The sequence below is a fragment of the Coenobita brevimanus genome, chromosome 65, assembly GCF_032717465.1.
Source record: "Coenobita brevimanus isolate Jiangsu-jjx chromosome 65, ASM3271746v2, whole genome shotgun sequence".
NCBI lineage: Eukaryota > Metazoa > Arthropoda > Malacostraca > Decapoda > Coenobitidae > Coenobita > Coenobita brevimanus.
In genome coordinates this window covers 38,200,831-38,219,316 of record NC_137018.1, presented here as the reverse complement: position 1 = coordinate 38,219,316, position 18,486 = coordinate 38,200,831, and the positions used below count along the sequence as shown (strand labels likewise).

The following is an 18,486-nucleotide window of genomic DNA, read 5'->3' as shown; positions in this document are numbered from 1 at the left end:
GAAAAGAGTTGTAAATTAAGTACTAGTTTGGGCGATAGTAATACAGTACTGTTACCAAGCGAAACAATTTGAATATTTAACAATGACTTCTGAGTTCATCACATTTCATTCTCGATTACCAGTTATTCTTGGGCTCGTCAATAGCCTCAAGACTGGGACATTCAATGACATGGACTGTCTTTTCGGGCTGGCACTGCCTCGAACCAAAAATATTCACTCATGTACTATTACGTCGGGCCAGTCTAAACTCATCACACAATTCTCTAATATTTCCTAATCACTCGGGCTTGCTTAGGCTCGAGGAACAATTCAAAATTACATATCCTTACAACCACTAAATTCACTTTAACACTCCCAATATTTCTAACCTATTAATAAGAGAAAAAAAAAAACGGTTGATGAGTTAAATTCGCTTTTCCGTTACATGATCACATTACCGTAACTTTCAAAATTCTGTACATTATCTACTATAAAAAAAAAAGGTTCACCTGATTGATTCATAATTCAATTGCTACTACATTCAGTTATAAATCTATTTGTGGGTAGTGTAAGTGTGTGTGTACACCAAGTCTATGGGCAATATCACATGATGGCCTTGTGCAACCCCAAAGTCACGGTGTCTGTGGACTGAAACAACGTCTGTTACTCGCAACGTCTGGTTAGCCAATCTCTACGTTAAGCTTTTAACAACATTACTTCATATTGTTCACGACAAGTAAGAATTAAAACAAGTAAGGGGGGAGAAAGGAGGAATGTGTACAGCTCACCTGAAACAACGTCTGTTACCCACAACGTCTGGTTAGTCAATGCGGCTTAGCTGGGCACATAGGGATGCTACTGCTAGTCAAATGAGACTGTTTTTTTGCGATATGATGGGTTTTAATTCTCTTCACTATTTATATAGTAGAGTACACATGACGTTAGGACTTTTGATTGAATTGGGGAAAATTTGGGATTCATTCCTTACTACAGTTAAATACTGAATTTACCACCATCCCGCCCTGAGTTTGGGGTAGCTTATGCCATCTAGTGACGGCTAAGGCAAGCGGAACTACTTGATCCTCACAAATTACATTATCTTTGCCTTTTCTGACCATTAATTTCACATATTTGGATTCTAGCAGCTTCATTAGTAAGCATTTCACAACAATGATACGGAAAGAATTGCATACCCATTATTATTCTGTTTAAGGTTTAAACTTGGTGCCTGGCAACGACGCATCACAAGCAAGAGGATGTTGCCCACATCTGTTATTCGTTACTTACAGATGGGTGAACTCCCATAGCTCAACACTCCCAGTTACACTACCTATGCATAGACACAGAGATATATACATATAAAAATAAAGTTGTCCCTATATCAATCATTAACACATGAACTACTACTTAGAACAGGAGCCTTATGGACCAGTATTCAGATTACACTCTATCTAACTTAGAAATTACAGTACCTCTAAACATATACATGAATACTAAATTTGTGGCATTACAGGTGTGGAACCAGGTAAGGAAAATTTACTGTTCACTCCCCTCCTGTTTTATTTGCAGCAGGTGGAACTGTGGCTGATCCATTTGCTGTTGCAGAGTTGCTTGCTGATCATTTTGCCAGTGTGTCAAAGAAGGATGCAGATACGCCTTCGGCTTGCCACCATCGGCGCCTAGAGTCTCGTGGTCTCAGTTTTGCATCTTCTGGAGGAAAGCCTTACAATGTTCCATTTTCAATTTCTGAACTCCAGGCGGCTCTGTCGCAGTGCCATGATTCCTCTCCTGGTTATGATGATATTCCTTATGCCTTTTTATGCCACCTGTCTGATAAGTCCCTGTTGTTTTTGCTTTCACTGTTTAATAAGATCTGGTGTTCTGGGGAGTTTCCGGCTTGTTGGGGTGTTGCTGTAGTTATCCCCATCCCCAAACCAGGTAAGGACCACTTACAGGGGACGAATTATCAGCCTATTTCTTTAACGTCTTGTATATGTAAAGTTTTGGAAAAGATGGTCAATGTTAGGCTTGTGTGGTTTTTAGAGAGAGGTGACTTCTTATCCTCTGCTCAGTATGGTTTTCGAAAAATGCGATCTACCTCTGATGCACTACTGTCCTTGGAATCTTCTGTCACTAACCAACACCAGGTCACGGTCTTCTTTGATCTGGAGAAGGCATATGATACTGCCTGGCGTCATGGTATTTTACTCTCTCTTCATGAGTTTGGTCTTTGTGGACGCTTGCCTATTTTTATTCAACAGTTTTTACCTAACCGAATTTTAAGGGTGCGAGTGGGAGGAGTGCTTTCTACTGCCCGAGCACTAGAAGACGGAGTACCACAGGGGAGTGTCCTTAGTGTTACTCTGTTTGCTGTAGCCATTAACAGTGTCATTAGTGTACTTCCTGACGGTGTACGAGGATCACTATATGTCAATGACCTCTCGATTTCCTTGACCTCGTCTAGAATGTCTCTGGTAGAGAGGAAGTTGCAGCTGGCTCTCAATCGAATTTCTGACTGGGCAGAAACTCACGGTTTCCATTTTTCTTTAACAAAGACAGTGGCTATGCATTTTTGTCGTCTTCGAGGGGTCCACCCTGACCCTGACTTGTATCTCTATGGTAGGAGAATATCTTGTGTGGAAGAGACGCGGTTTCTGGGTCTTTTGTTTGATGGACGACTAACCTGGGTTCCTCATATTCGTTCTGTTAAGGTGGCTTGTCTTAAAGCTTTGAGTCTTTTGAGGGTCTTAGCTCATACCTCTTGGGGTGCTGACTGTCAGACCCTCCTCCTCTTGCATAGGTCTCTTATTCTTCCCAAACTTGAATATGGGTGTGAGGTCTACTTCTCTGCAACAGATGCACATCTCCAGTTGTTAAATTCTGTGCATCATGCTGGTGTGCGTCTGGCAACCGGGGCATTCAGATCATCCCCGATTCCAAGCTTATTGGTGGATGCTGGTGTACTCCCTTGGATTTGCGACGCCAGTTGCTAAGGATGAGGTGTTGGTATCGTCTTCACCACATTCCAAACTCAGTTTCTTGTGCCATCGTCTCCCAGGATTCCCGATCTTCTGCTTTTGACACCCGTCCTAATTTCCCAAAGCCATTTGGTTACAGGGTCTGGTCTGTTATGTTAGCCCTCTCTGTTCTGAGACTGGCAATTTGTCCTCATTGGATCTCAAGGGTGGGTTTTTGGCTGCTCCCTCGTGTGACATTCTGTAGGTCTGTTGTTGAAAAAAAGGGCTCACTTCCCTCTCATGTGTCCCTCTCCCTCTTTTTAGAACGTGCCTCCATTCATGAGGGTTCTGTCCCCGTCTATACTGACGGGTCTAACTCTGATATTGGAGTAGGATTTGGTGTTGTCTTCCCTTCCTTTAGTAGGGGTGGTAGCCTTCCCGGCATTACTTCAGTGTATACAGCGGAACTGACTGCAATTGTATATGCTGTTAAAATTATTTTTACTCTCCCCCAATCCGTTTTTGTGATTTTTAGTGACTCGTGTAGTGCTTTGTCTGCACTGGAGTCTTTTAATGTATCCCATCCATTGGTTTTATCAATTTTAGGGTGGCTTTTTCTTCCTGGCCGTCGTGGCCACCATGTAGACTTCTGTTGGGTACCCGCACATGTTGGTGTGGTGGGCAATGAGAGGGTAGATACTTTAGCTAAAGCTGCATCTTCTCAACAGCCTCCAACCGACTACCCACTTCCTGCTTCAGATGTAACACCTTACTTGCGGTACGCAATTCATACGTGTTGGCAGAGACACTGGGATGTTGTTTCTCACAATAAACTAAAAGAAATCTTTCAGAGAGTGGTTGTGCCAAAGGCTCTTCCCTCTATGTCTCAGCGATTGGAGGTGGCTCTTGCTAGGCTTCGCATTGGGCATTCGCGGCTTACACATGGGTTCCTGATGAATGGTGAATCTCAACCGTACTGTGATGACTGTCTTGTTCCCCTTACTGTCCGTCACTTGCTGGTCGACTGTCCGAGTCTGGGGGACCTACGTCAGAGATTCCTCCATAGGCATATGGGGGCAGATGGTGCCTATTGTTTGTCCTCAATGCTTGGCGAAGCCTCTAGCGATTTTAGTGACGTTTTTAGTTTTCTTCAGGAGGCGGGCCTCCTTCCACTTTTATAAGTACTTGATATTTTATAAACTATTCTTTTATTATTTTTCAGTGTTTTGTTCCTACTACCAGATATTAACTTTAATTTGAATATGCACTTTTTATTTTGCTGTGCGTTTTACTTTGTCGTCCGGCTGCATATGACCCTGGCAGTTGTGCCGCCAGATTTTAATTATTTGCAATCAATCAATCAATCAATCCTCCGATACTTCCTTCAATACGTTCATTATATTTACCATCTCCTTTTTGTCTCTCGATATTTTGTTTTTTATTTCTTCTTCATTTATACCAGTGATTACTATAGATTTTGTTGATATCTGCTGAATCTCTGACCAGTTTTGGGTTATTTTTAACGATTTTCACTACCTTTCTGATGCTTTTTTCTTTGATGGCTGTTTCTAAGTCTTTCCTTACTTTGACCATTTCTGCATACGTAGTATCTACAGTACTTCATCTTTGCAGCTTTCTCATCATTTCATTTACCTGGGTTATCTTCTCTTCAATATCAATGCTTTGGTCTAGTAGATTGCTTGCCTGCCTAATTGTCTATGTATCATTTCTGAACTCCTCCATAATACTCTCATGGTTGGCAACCATACTCGCCATTTCACTAGTCTTCCTTATATGTGAAACTACCTCAACTGAAAGCTCATTTATTGTTGTGTCTTATTTGTTTAATTCCTTTACAAATTTTTAATTATCTTCCTTCGGCATGCATTATTCCTTCTTAATTTCATCTATTTCACTTTGAAAAGTTTTCTTCAGTTTACTCATTTTCTCCCTTAATTTATTATATGTTTCCATTTCAACCAGTTCTGGGTAAAAATCATCATCCTGTCCTTATCCCTTTTTTTAACTCCTTCCATATTCACTTTACTAAAGTTTGTGCTCCTCTTACAGTAATTTTCACTTAGAAAGATAACTTCTACTTACAAGTTTGCATATCCCTGCTACCCGCCTGGTGACAGATGACACCCAGCTGATGATCCATTTCACCGGATTCTTGCACTAACTGGATGTACCATAACCTCTTTAATATTCGGACGCTCAGAATCCGGATTTCCCAATGTTTGGAAATTTTGGGCCCGGGCCTTCAGAACCCAAAAATGACCAAAAAACGTAAAAAAGCCGAAAAAAAGCCGATTTTCTTTTTTTTTCATCCGTAATTCGAACCTGGCGCATGGTGCGGACCAGCTGTGTTTTGCCACATAATTCCACTGACGTCCGGTAGGGTGACACTGCCTCCTCCCCATTTCCTGCCTATCTGTCGTTGTGAGTGCACGCTCCTCACCATGGCCGCCCATGTGCTCGCTTTTGTGGTGGTGCCCTACCTCCTGCAGGCCCTGTTGTTCCTCTGCTGCCTCTTCCTCGTGTGCGTGATGATGGCCCTGCCACCTGAGAGGAGGGAACGAGTGGTTCTGACTCTGAAGAAGAAAAAGGAGATATTAGAGAAGGTGGACGCAGGATGGTCGACGTCACACACCTTCCGTGAATTCAACCTGGCAAGCTCAACCTTCTTTGATATTAAGAAATCCCTGGACATGCTCACCAAGTACACGGCTGACTTCGCATTGAAGACCAATCGCAACGTGGAGCCGAAGGTTATGTACACTCCCCGGTTTGCAGAAATCGACCACTCTACACTGATTTGGTACTGACAACATCGTGCTGCTGGTGTGCTGGTGCATGGTACAGAGTTGAAGGCTGCCACCGAGATGTTCGCAAGGTTACACAACACCCCCGACTTCAAGGCATCTGAGGGTTGGCTCTTCGCTTTCAAGTTACTGAATGGCCTTTCCAACCGTAAGGCCTATGGAGAAGCTCTGGACACCAACATGGAGGGAATGGAGGAGTTTCAGCACAAGGTGAAGGGTTTGATCGACAGGGAGGGCCTCACTCTTGGTCAAGTCTGCAATGTTGATGAAACTGGTCTATTCTATTGCTTGCTGCCAACGAACACTCTAGCAGAGGAGATGGACAAGCGTGTACCTGGCTGCAAGCTCTCGAAGCAACGGATATCTTCTTTGTGTTGCACCAATGCTAACGGCATGCACTGACTCAAGCCCGTTATTGTTGGCTGTGCAAAGCAGCCTCGGTGTCTTTGTGGGGTGATGGATGTCCTTCCTGTCATGTGGTACCATTCCGTGAAGGCTTGGTTCACAGCCAAGATCTTCAAAGACTGGTTTCATCAGCACTTCATCAAGAAGGTCACCCATTACCAGACAAACACACTGAGAATCCCACATGACCAGGTAAAGGCCCTCCTTTTGGACAATGCACCTGCGCATCCGTCCAACAAGGAGTTGGTGGCTGAGAATGGCCACATTAGGTGCGTGTTTTTGCCACCTCATATGACTGCTCTCATCCAACCACCGGACCAAGGAATGATCATGGCAATGAATAGACCGTAGTGTCAGAAGTTCCTGGACGAGGCGATGGTTGTTCTCGGGGATGAGGACGAGCGCAGGGAGAGACGGGACACCCGAGGCCAGCGGACTGTGCAAAACATTTGCTGCTACAACACCAAGTCAGCCATTAACCACTGGACCAATGCATGGAGGGAAGTCTCTGTCAAGACTCTAGAAAATGGTTAATCTCGTCTGCCTCTCGAAGCCAATGTGGTGCACGACTTTCTAGGTTTTGACATGGATGACTTCCATGCACGTCTTCGTGCGGCTGGTGACGACATTGATGTGGACGAAGTTTGTGAGTGGCTGGATGACAACGAGGGCGATACTGGGTATCAGATCATGTCTGATATCGAGACTGCATCTTCAGTTGCCGGTACAAGTACTTAACTTGAAGATTCCGACGAGGACAGCGATGTTGATGCAGACTCCTCTCAGCGTGCCATCCCCAAGCTGAGCACACTCTGGGAGCACATCGAGTTCATTCTTGACTACTTAGAACATCCGGATTGTGACAGGGAGATGGGGCCCCTGGGACTTGTGAAGGAAGTGTGCACTTTCAGGCAGCGCATCATCAATTGCCAGAATCGCTGTTCTTTACATCAATCAACCACTGACAGTTTCTTCAGGCCCGTGATGCCCGCCTTGCCCAGCCCTAGCTCCACACCACTGCCTCCCCAAGACAGGCCTTCCACCTCCGACCCACAGCCCAGCACATCAACCACACAGTGGAGTCGCCGCTGGAGATGAGTTTGCGCCTGTCTTCAGAGTCATCTGCAGTGGTTAGTCCATCACCATGTCCCAGCGACGCATCCCTTGGCCACCTGCAATACCTACTTTTGGACTCTGACAGTGAATAAACAGCCAAAACTCGCTATTAGACCACACGGGAATTTACAGTGTTGTGCAGTGTAAAGAACAATGTACAGTGTTAAGAAATTTGAATTCACAGTGCAAAGATTTAAGTGCAGAGAGCTACTGCACACTGTAGGTTTCATGTGCAAGAGCAAGTAAAAAAAACAATGTGCAGTGTTAAGAAATTAGAATTCAGAGTGCAAAGGCTTAAGTGCACAGTGCAACAGTGGTGATTTTCAAGTAGAGTGCAAGTGAGAAAAGAATGCGCAGTGTTAAGAAATTAGAATTCTGAGTGCAAAGGCTTAAGTGCACAGTGCAACAGTGGTGATTTTCAAGTAGAGTGCAAGTGAGAAAAGAATGCGCAGTGTTAAGAAATTAGAATTCTGAGTGCAAAGGATTAAATGCAATGCAACATTGGATTACTGCAGGTGCTTCAGGTGCACCTTATTACTGTCATAGTCTGAGAGGAGGCAGGTTATTCATCGCGATGGCCACAGACTTGTTGTAAGTACCCTGAATACTGCTAAATATTTTCCATACCTCTAAATCTTCATTCTCTGGCTCCTTTTCATTCATTTCATGCTTCCTGTCCCTTATTTGTGTGAATAGGGTCTTAAATACAGTAACACCTTAATATAACGGACTTCAATAGACCGGAATTCGCTTTATACGACTCAAGGAGCTACCAGACTAAATTCCTATATATCGGAAAAAGTCCGATAAAGCCAGAAGCGGTCTGGACCGCCTGACCACTTCAGCTATGTTCCCCACAATAAGGTAAATAAAAGACATGTTTATCAGAGTATAGTACAGTATTATTGTATATCTTATACCATTTGATTAATGTTGTGAAGTTATAACACAGTAAAGTACAGAAATGGTAGTAAAAACAGTTTAAAAACCATTCATGCAATCCAGACTAATGTCTGATATATTGGTAAAAGTCCGGATTAGCAGGGGAAAGTCCGGATGTCGCTTTTATCGGAATTTCGCATTTTTCGGAATGGTTTGGGCCCCAATTAGTCCATTATAGTGAGGCCTTACTGTAGGTGCTATGCATGTCCAGTAGGGAGTTATATAGGTGGTTTTCTGAGTTAGGCTAAGTTAGAGTCCATAAGTACTAGTCCAGGAGGCTGGGTCCCAGTACCCTGAATACTAAATATTTTCCATACTCACCTCTAAAACCTCATTTTCTGGTTCCCTTTTCATTTATTTCATGCTTTCTGTCTCTTATTTGTGTGAATTGGGTCTTAAATAGGTGCTATGCATGTCCGGTAGGGAGTTATGTAGGTGGTTTTCTGAGTTAGGCTGGGTTAGGGTCCATAAGTACCAGTCCAGGAGGCTGGGTCCCAGTATCCAGACGATCCCACTTTCCGGACATGCCTTTGGCTGTATTACATCGGATATTCGGGATTTTATTATTTGGGCAACACTTTTGCATATATTTGCTTTACTACATTAGAACATCACTTAATTTAACCTGCTACAGAGCTTGACTCATATAAAGATACTATTTAGGTGTGGCCAATTGCAGCCAAAGGTGACCAGCGCAGAGCGAGGTGACGGACATCCTCCTTGTGTGTGTGTGTGTGTGTGTGTGTGTGTGTGTGTGTGTGCACGTGTGTGTGCGCGCATGTGTGTGTGTGTGCGCGTGTGTGTGTGTGTGTGCGCGTGTGTGTGCGCGCGTGTGTGTGCGCGCATGCGTGCGTGCGTGTGTATGTGCGTCGTGCGTGCGTGTGTATGTGCGTCGTGCGTGCGTGTGTGTGTGTGTTCTTACCTAATTGTATTTTTACTGAAATGAGTCAAGCTTGTACTGTCATGAGTTTTGAACCATTTTTATCATGTCATTAAATTTATTAACTGTTTTGGCACACACTATTTCATCCAGTAGTGCATTCCACTGATCAATTCCTCTATTTGGGAAACTGAATTTCCTAACATCTTTATTACATCTCTTTTTCTACAGTTTTCTAGTGTCCTTTGTTGCTTCCCCATAGGTTATAAACTCATTTACATCTACTTTCTCTTTTCATGTGATGCATATATATAGCACAACTCCCAAATATTGCGAGCTGTCTCTTAATATCCACAGCATCTGAAATTAACAATGCTGGTGAAGCCACTACAACAGATGTGATTACTGCAGCATCTATCGAGGACACATTACAGGAGGTAAGACAAGAGGAAGTTACACCGATGCCAGCAACGCCAGAAACACCAGGAGAGCTCTCCATGATGCAGATCAGCTGAATCTTGGCTGCTGTAGATGCCTTAACCCTTTGGCTGCAGTGGCCATGACAACCTACTGTATGTGCTCAGTGTGGAGAAATAGGGAAAAAATGGAGTTTTAACCCACTTATCCTTAAGCTTAAGAGCTACAATTTTTATCAGAGAAACATCAATCTTTCTACTATTGTTTGCATTAAACTGCATGTCCATAGGTACTCCCAGCCCGGAGAACAATTTGAGAGAATACAAGGTGTGTTTTGACCGTCTGACGCGGGAAATACCCCAGCGAGACGGAAATTTCCACCAAACTACAAGATTTTTTCCGTGCAAAATAGGGTTGCTGCCACATTACCTCATCACAATAATTAGAATAATAAAAAAAATTAAAAAATACGTCTAGCCAGTCTCGTATAATTTTATTACAATATTCCACAGCGTTTACACTAGACTTTAGCGAAACAGTAGTGATGTGCGGAATCATTATTAAAAACTTCATGAAAGACTTTTACCACTTACTTTTATAAAACATTGGTATAATTCTCATAAGCCATTTCATAGCATAGCTGCACAGTCTGCAGCCGCAAAAATGTTAGCTAACTAATGCACTTAACATATGACTTCACTGATTATCGCAAAAATATCACTAAATCACTTGTATTTTATCACAATAATTCACAATATAAAATAACACTTTCAGCCACTCTCGTAAGATTTCAGTGCAATCTGGGTGCGTATTACAGGTTACCCTCCACATTCGGGGGGGTTAGGGGACACAGACCCCCGCAAATGTGGAATTTAAGTGAATGTTTGGTGCGCCCTGCAGCAAAGGCCTCTACAGGTGCAAATCACCCCCTTGGAGCAAGTGTGCACATACTGTACCTAATAAACCTAATCTGAGACCTGAAAGCAGCATAAAATATCACAAATATTAACAGACCAACTATATAAAAAAGTTTAATAACAAATATGTTTGGATTGAGTATGGCTGTACTAAGTTGGGGTAAATATGTACTTGGTGACTTCCACAGACTCCTGCGACTGTGTGCATCTCACACACATCCAAGTGAATGTGGACAAGTCATCAGCTACATCTATCTCTATCTATTGCCAGACGCCTTAATCCCATACACGGTGGCCACAAACAAATCGCCTCCACGTCGCCCTGTCCCTGCCCATTTCACTGCTCTGCTTCCAACTCACACCCCCCTCTCTCATATACCTCTCCACTCCATCCTTCCATCTCATCCTCGGCCTCCCCCTCCCTCTCTCCCCCTCCATCCCACTCACATACACTCTCCTCATCAGTCTCTCACTCTCCATCCTCTCCACATGGCCAAACCACCTCAATGTGTTTCTCTTAACGCTTCCTATCACATCCACATCCACACCACAATACTCCTTTACATCCTCATTTGTCTGTCTCTCCATGTGACTCCACAGGCTCCTCTCAAATAACTCATTTCCACTGCTCTCACTCTTGACTTGTGTCCCTCCAGCAACGTCCAAGCTTCACTTCAATACGTTAGAGTTGATATCACAATTCTGTCATGTAGTAACTTTTTCACTTCCATGCCCAGTTCCCTTTTTCTTATCACTGCTTTCAAGGAACCAGCAACCTTTCTTCCTTATTGTACCCTTTCAAGCACTTCACCCTCCAAACTTCCATCCTTACTCATCACACTACCCAAGTACTTAAATGTACTCACATTTTCCATTTCCTCATCATCCAACCTCACTGTACATTCACTGACTTCACTTCTCTCAAAGAACATAAATTTACTCTTCCCTAAATTCACCTTTAGATTCCATTTCTTACACACTCTCCCAAACTCATCCACCATGCATTGCAGCTCCCCTTCGTCTTCACCTAACAACACGGTACCATTTGCAAACAACAGTACAGGGAGTTTCCAAACACTGCCCTCTCTCTCACTAGTGCCACTCCAACATCCACTGCCCTACCTTGTATCTCTGTTATAACCCCATCCATGTACAGACTGGACAACCACAGAGACATGACACATCCCTGTTTCAACCCAACCTTCAAAGAGAAAAATTCACTTAGTTCACTATCCACAAGCACTGCAGCCTTTGCACCCTCATACACACTCTTCACAGCATTCAACAACTTCCCATCTACTCCATATATTCTTAATACTTTCCACAATCCTTGTCAATCCACCTTGTCATATGCTTTCTTCAAATCCATGAAGGCCGCATACAACTTCTTCCCCCTCTAGAAATTTTTCCACTAAAGATATAAAAATGAATCTCTGATCCATATAACCTCTTCCCTTCCTAAAGCCTCCCTGTTCTTCTCCAATTAATTCCTCTGTTATTTCCCTGTCAATAAGTACCCTACCATATGCTTTTCCTATTACAATAAGACAAATGCCCCTATGATTACCACACACTTCTTTTTCCCCTTTCCCTTTGTACATGGGAATAATTATACCTGACTTCCAATCCTCAGGGACTTTACCTTCCTCCCAGGCCAACCTTCACATCTTCCTCATCCATTCTACTACTATCTCTCCCTCATGCTTCTGCATTTCATCACACACTCCATCAATTCCTGGGGCTTTCCCCAGTTTGACTTTCTTCATTGCTTCCACAAATTCAATCCTTCTGATTTCTTCCTTCTACCAGCCATTCCCCAGCCACTTATACTTGCATTACTTTCACTCTCTATGTTCAACAATTCCTTAAAGTGCTCTCTTCATCTGCTCACTCTTTCTCCCTTCTCCACTAATAATCCACCATTTTTATCTTTCACTCCTCTGCTAACTTCATTGCCACCCTGTTTAACTCTCTTTACCTCTTTCAGGAACATTTTCTTACAGTCCCTCCACTTTACACTCAAATTCCTTCCAAATTCCTCATCCACTCTCTTCTTACTCTGTCTCACTAATCTTTTCACCTCTCTCTTTCTTTCTACATATAACTCTCTCTTCCATCTCTCAACAACTTCCAAGCCCCTATTTCTCATCCATTCATTATATGCTTTCTTCTTTTGTGCCACAGCCTGTCTCACCTCCTCATTCCACCATGCTGTTCCTTGCACCCCTTTTCGTCTTCGCTTCACCCCACACACCACCTCACATGCTGGACATATTTCTTCCGTGAATATCTTGCACATACCTTCCACGTCCCCCATCTGTTCCAATTCATATTTACCCAATCGTTCCTCCACTTCTCTCTTACATTCTGCCTTTTTCTCATCTTCTTGTAACCTTTCCACCCTCCTTGCAACTACTCCTTCCTCTTGTCCTTCCCCTTGTCCTTCCCTTCTTCTATTTCTCCATTTTACTTGGACCTTGATTCTGACCACCACCAAGTGGTGGTCAGAAAGTCCACTCCCCAAACCTCTATATGCTTTTGCATCCATTACACATCTTCGCATCCTTTCATTCACACACACATAATCAGTGATTGCCTTCCTTTCCTTCAGTTCACCACCCACCCTTCTCATCACTCGCCATATATACCTGTGGATCATTTTGTGCCTGAAGAACTATTGGCTATCACCAACCCCCTCCCGGCACAAATGTCCACTAAACCACTGCCATTCTTATCTATCTCAGCAGGCACACCCCACTCACCAACTACTCCATCCACCTTCACATTCCCTACTTTACCATTCATATCACCAATCAAAAACACTCTCCCATTCCTTTCAAACTTTTCCATGCACACTTCCAGATTTGTCCAGAACTCTTCTCTCACTCTGCTTGCACAATCTTGCACTGGCGCACACACACACACAGACAATTGCCCACATTTGTAGTCCAACTTTCAATCTTACTCACACAATCCTTGAGCCAACTGATCCATACTCTCTTATATTCTCCTTCCATCTGTTACTCACAACAATACATACTCCTTATTTTGCCCTCTAATTCTCACCTACTCCTGCACATGTACCCCATCCATACTCCCATTCTCTCACACACACTCCTCTCCATTTAATTTCAGTTAATCCACATACATCCCAGGGTTGGAAACCCCCTCCTTTTTTTTTTTTTTTTACCCAACCCACTGGGTTTTGGGGGGTTTTATTGGGGTTTTGTTCTTTTCTTATTCCTCGTACTTATATGTAAATCAGTTAAAATAAGCAATTAAAAAGTAATTTAGAGCAAAACAGAAGGCTTTAAGTGTTATCTGAAGAACAGACACTTGTTTACGACATAGTTTTTGTTACGAGGTGGTCCGGTTGGACAAAGCCTCTGTTAACTTGTACTGTACAGGAAATGGATGGGTGAGGTAGGCTTGACTACTCCTGACTCAGTACTCAGTGTCTCAGTCTCAGTTTCTCCTTGGCAGTGAGAGGACGACAGCAACAAAATGCCTGCTGGTAGCGGCAGAAAAAAGGCAACAGAAAGGGATGAGGTTGATATGTTAGAAAATTATAAACAGAAAACAGCCTGCAAACACTGCAACCAAACAATAAGATCTTAATGGGTTTTAAAATTTAAATGTATATGTATGTAGACCTCATTTATCAATATTATGTAAACCTACATTTTTGTACGTAAAATTTAACTATATTAAATAAAATCTCATAAAAAATAGAAAAGAAAAACACAAGCTGTTTTTTTTTTTTTTGGGGTGGGGGGTGGGGGGTGGGGGGGTTTAATGCCGACCCTGATACATCCACTTTCGCACCCTCAAGCACCTGGACAATCTTTCTCTCTTTCACCTCATCATTTGCACCCCTTACATTCCACACTGCTATCCGTATCATGTCCTTGTTTCGGTCCTTAGTCGTCATCTTTTAGTCAGTCCTGGTCTGAGGCTTCTTGTTCGTATTTTTAGTTAGCTGTTTTCTGGAGAAGGGCACTAACCCTCCGCCAACCCACTTGCTGTCACGTAGGGAACACGTGTCAGTTGGTTATAAGGTTACCACCCAGCGTTGTAAATGCTTTCCTGGTTTACATGAAATCAGCTTTTCCATGCACACTTCCACATTTGTCCAGAACTCTTCTCTCACTCTGCTTGCACAATCTTGCATTGGCACATACATGCACACAACTGCCCACATTTGTAGTCCAACTTCCAATCTTACCCACATAATCCTTGAGCCAACTGATCTATACTCTTTTATATGCTCCTTCCATCTGTTACTGAAAACAATACACACTCCTTCTTTTGCCCTCTAATTCTCACCTACTCCTGCACATGTACCCCATCCATACTCCCATTCTCTCACACACTCTCCTCTCCATTTAGTTTCAGTTAATCCACATACATCCACTTTCGCTACATACTTATCCCAACTTCTTACAACCACACCCATTAAATTCAGAGTTAACTCACCACTGTCCCTGAAGTTTTGGCGGACGAACTCTGATGACTTGTGATGATGATGATGATGAACATGACATCGATGACACTGAAGATGATTAGCCATGCAGTTACCGATGACGGATGACTGGATGAGATGATGTGGAGCGTAAATGCATGGCACAAGGAATCTACATGTGTGTAAACTCCACCTCATCCCCACCGCTAGCGTTATCGTTGAGTGGTGGTGGATCGTCAATATTGCCCTCAGAGGTATAGAGGATGATGCATCGTGAGAGCACAATTATTGGGCACAATAATGAAATTATGGGAGGTCTGGCGTGGTAGCGTAGAGGCAGTGAAGTACTGCGACCGTGACAGTGGCAGGACACAGACTGAGGGAGAGACAGAGGAGCACTGGAGCGCGGTGGTTTGATGCGGGCCTGGTTTGGCGCAATGACTCGCATGCGTCCACACTCCTAAACTTTACAGCCGTGAACAGAATCTTGGCTCCACAGAGCGGCAATCCGCAAATCTTCGAGACCCGCAAGTGTTGAATCTGCGAATGTGGAGGGCCGTCTGTACTTCATATTATTTACGAGAGAGAGAGACAGAGAAAGAAAGGTAGAAAACCGGTTTAGACCAGCTCATCGGGGGTATGTATTTACCTATTTGTATTTACCTATTTGTAGTATACAGGAACTGAGCAATGCTCGTGTTATCCTGTCTCCATATCCACATTTATCAAGTCTACCTTTACACACATGAATGTTTTTCTCATGCACCACCTCTTTGTCTAAGTCGTTCCAAATATTTAAGAATATACCTAATTGTGATATACACGGAATGTACTATGCTCGTGGGTTTCCGTCGCTGCTTCTCAATAAGTCGAATTTAACTTTAAACTCGTTTAAGTTTTTAGACTGGACGATCTCTTTGTCCAGGCTATTCCATAAGTCTATACTTCTGTAAGGAAAGCTATATTTCTTGATATCCTTCAAGCAGCTTGACTTTTTCAATTTCATTTCATGTCCTCTTGTTGCTCTCTTATCCCATACAAACAGATCTTCTTTGTCAATTTTATCTACTCCCACCATGGTCCTGAACACTGCAATCATGTCTCCCCTCTTTCTCCTTTCCTCTAACGAAGGCAAATCCAGTTTTTCCAGCCTCTCTCTGTATGACAGGTCTGTCAGACTGCGGACCATCTTGGTTGCTGTTCTTTGTATTCTCTCAATCTTATTTATATCTTTCTTTTTGTGTGGGCACCACACTACCGCTGCATATTCTAACCTGGGGTGGATCATGGCCACTATCAATTTTTTTCATCATTTCCTCATCCATATAATGAAATGCTATTCTTATGTTAGTCAAGAGCTTATAAGTCTCTCCAACTATCTTGTTAATGTGCTTTTCTGGTGACAAAACTATCTTGGACCAGCACTCCCAAATCTTTCTCTTCTCTCCTTTTTGTGATTAATTCATTACCCAAAAAATAATTCAGTGATGGTCTCCTGGTACTTTTATCCATTTCCAATATTTTACATTTCTTTACATTAAATTTCATTTCCCACGTCCGGCTCCAATTGTGTATCCTATCCAAATCCTCCTGCAGTATTTTACAATCCTCCTCAACCTCTATCTTCCTCAAGATCTTTACATCATCAGCAAACAGACTCGCATAACTGTTCACTCCATCTACCATATCATTTACGTAAATCAGGAACATTACTGGCGCCAACACTGAGCCTTGAGGGACTCCACTTGTTACTTCCCTCCATCCAGACATCTTTTCCTTTATTACTGTCCTCATTTGTCTGTCTCTCAAAAAGTCTCTCATCCATTCCAGAAGTTTCCCCTTTAGTCCTCCTATATATTCTAGTTTCCACATTAGTCTCTTATGAGGTACCTTGTCAAAGGCCTTTTCTAAGTCTAAGTACACACAATCCACCCAACCATCTCTCTCCTGTACCACATCAATCGCTCTTGAGTAAAAGCTCAACAAGTTTGAAACACATGACCTTCCACTTCTGAATCCAAACTGACATTCAGCCAAAATATTCATCTCTTCCAGATATTTTATCCATCTGTCTTTCAGGATTCTCTCACACAATTTTGCGACCATGCTGGTTAGAGACACTGGTCTATAATTCAGGGGTTCTTCCCTGTTTCCTCCCTTGTAAATTGGTACCACATTTGCCCTCTTCCATTCTTGTGGCACTTTCCCCTCTTCCAGTGAGCATACAATTAAGCTGTGAATTTTATCCGCCAGTTGTTCTCTGCATTCCTTCAGTACCCAATTAGAAATTCCATCAGGTCCTGGGGCTTTCCTTACATCTTGAGTTTCCAGTAATTTATACACTTCCTGTACCTCCATTTTTATATCTTTCATCACCGGAACATTTCTAATCACTCCCTCCCCTTCCACAAGCTCCATTTCTTTAGTGAAAACTGACTGGAAACGTTTGTTCATTATTTCTGCTTGCATTGCCGCATCCTTAAAGACCTCTCCATCTACTTTCAGCTTGGTGATTCCTTCCTTTTGTTTCAGTTTGCCATTAACAAATCTATAAAACAGTTTGGGTTCATCCTTGCATTTGTCAATTATACCTTTTTCAAAATTCCTTTCTTCTTCCCTACGTATTCTTGTGTATTCGTTTCTTGTTCTTTTATATTCTTCCTTTGTTCTGTCGTTACCTCTCTTTCTCCAATTGTTCCACGCCTTATCTCTCTCTTTTTTTGCTATCATACACCTTCTATTAAACCACTCCTTTTTCCTGTTTTCTTTCCCTCTTACTCTTGGTACAAATTTTTCCACTCCCAAATTATAGAGGTCTAGAAAGATATCCCACTTCCTCTGTATCTCTCTTGTTTCTCTGAATTTTCTCTAATCCGCATTTTCAAAAAAGTTTCTCAATCCTGTAAAATTTGCTTTGCCAAAGTTGTATCTTCCCTGTCTATGAAGCTCATCTCTTGGCTCGACGTTTCCTATTAACATCTGGAACTCAATGACCACGTGATCACTTTTTCCCAAAGGACAGAGATATTCCAATGATTCTATTACATCGGGTTCTTTGGTGAACAGTAAATCTAACCTTGCTGGTGTGTCCTCACCTCGAAACCGTGTCTCTTCTTTGACCCACTGCGTCATCACATTATTCATTATTATATTTAATAACATAGTACCCCACGAATCCTCGCCGCCTCCCGAGTACCATTCCTCCCAGTTCACCTCTTTACAATTAAAGTCACCCACCAAAATTATATTATTGCTTTTCTCAATTATTTTTTGCAAGTAGCTAGCCATATCTGACAACATCTCATGGTATTCATCATCCTTCCATGCTCTCGTCTTTGGGGGAACATACACTACCGCCATATCTCTCTTAACATTCTCTCCAGTTTCTAATTTCATATATATCACTTCAGCCCTGCCTTCTCCCTTTTCCACAGGGCAGTACTCCCGAGGTTGATGGCAAGCTGGTGATAGGGAGAGCTGGAGCTCCCGTTTCACCAGCCCTCAGGACTTGATCCTGACCATCTCCCTTTTCTGAACATTTTCAGTGCATTCATTTACACAGAGAGTAGGCCAGCATGCTCTCATA

At 42.8% G+C, this 18,486-nt stretch overlaps 1 protein-coding gene across 1 annotated transcript in view; it reads left to right on the top strand.

Moving 5' to 3' along the window:
• LOC145405068 (uncharacterized) overlaps positions 1-18,486 on the top strand; it is a 457,223-nt gene that overhangs the window by 349,463 nt on the left and 89,274 nt on the right. The gene's annotated exons all lie outside the window — the stretch shown is intronic.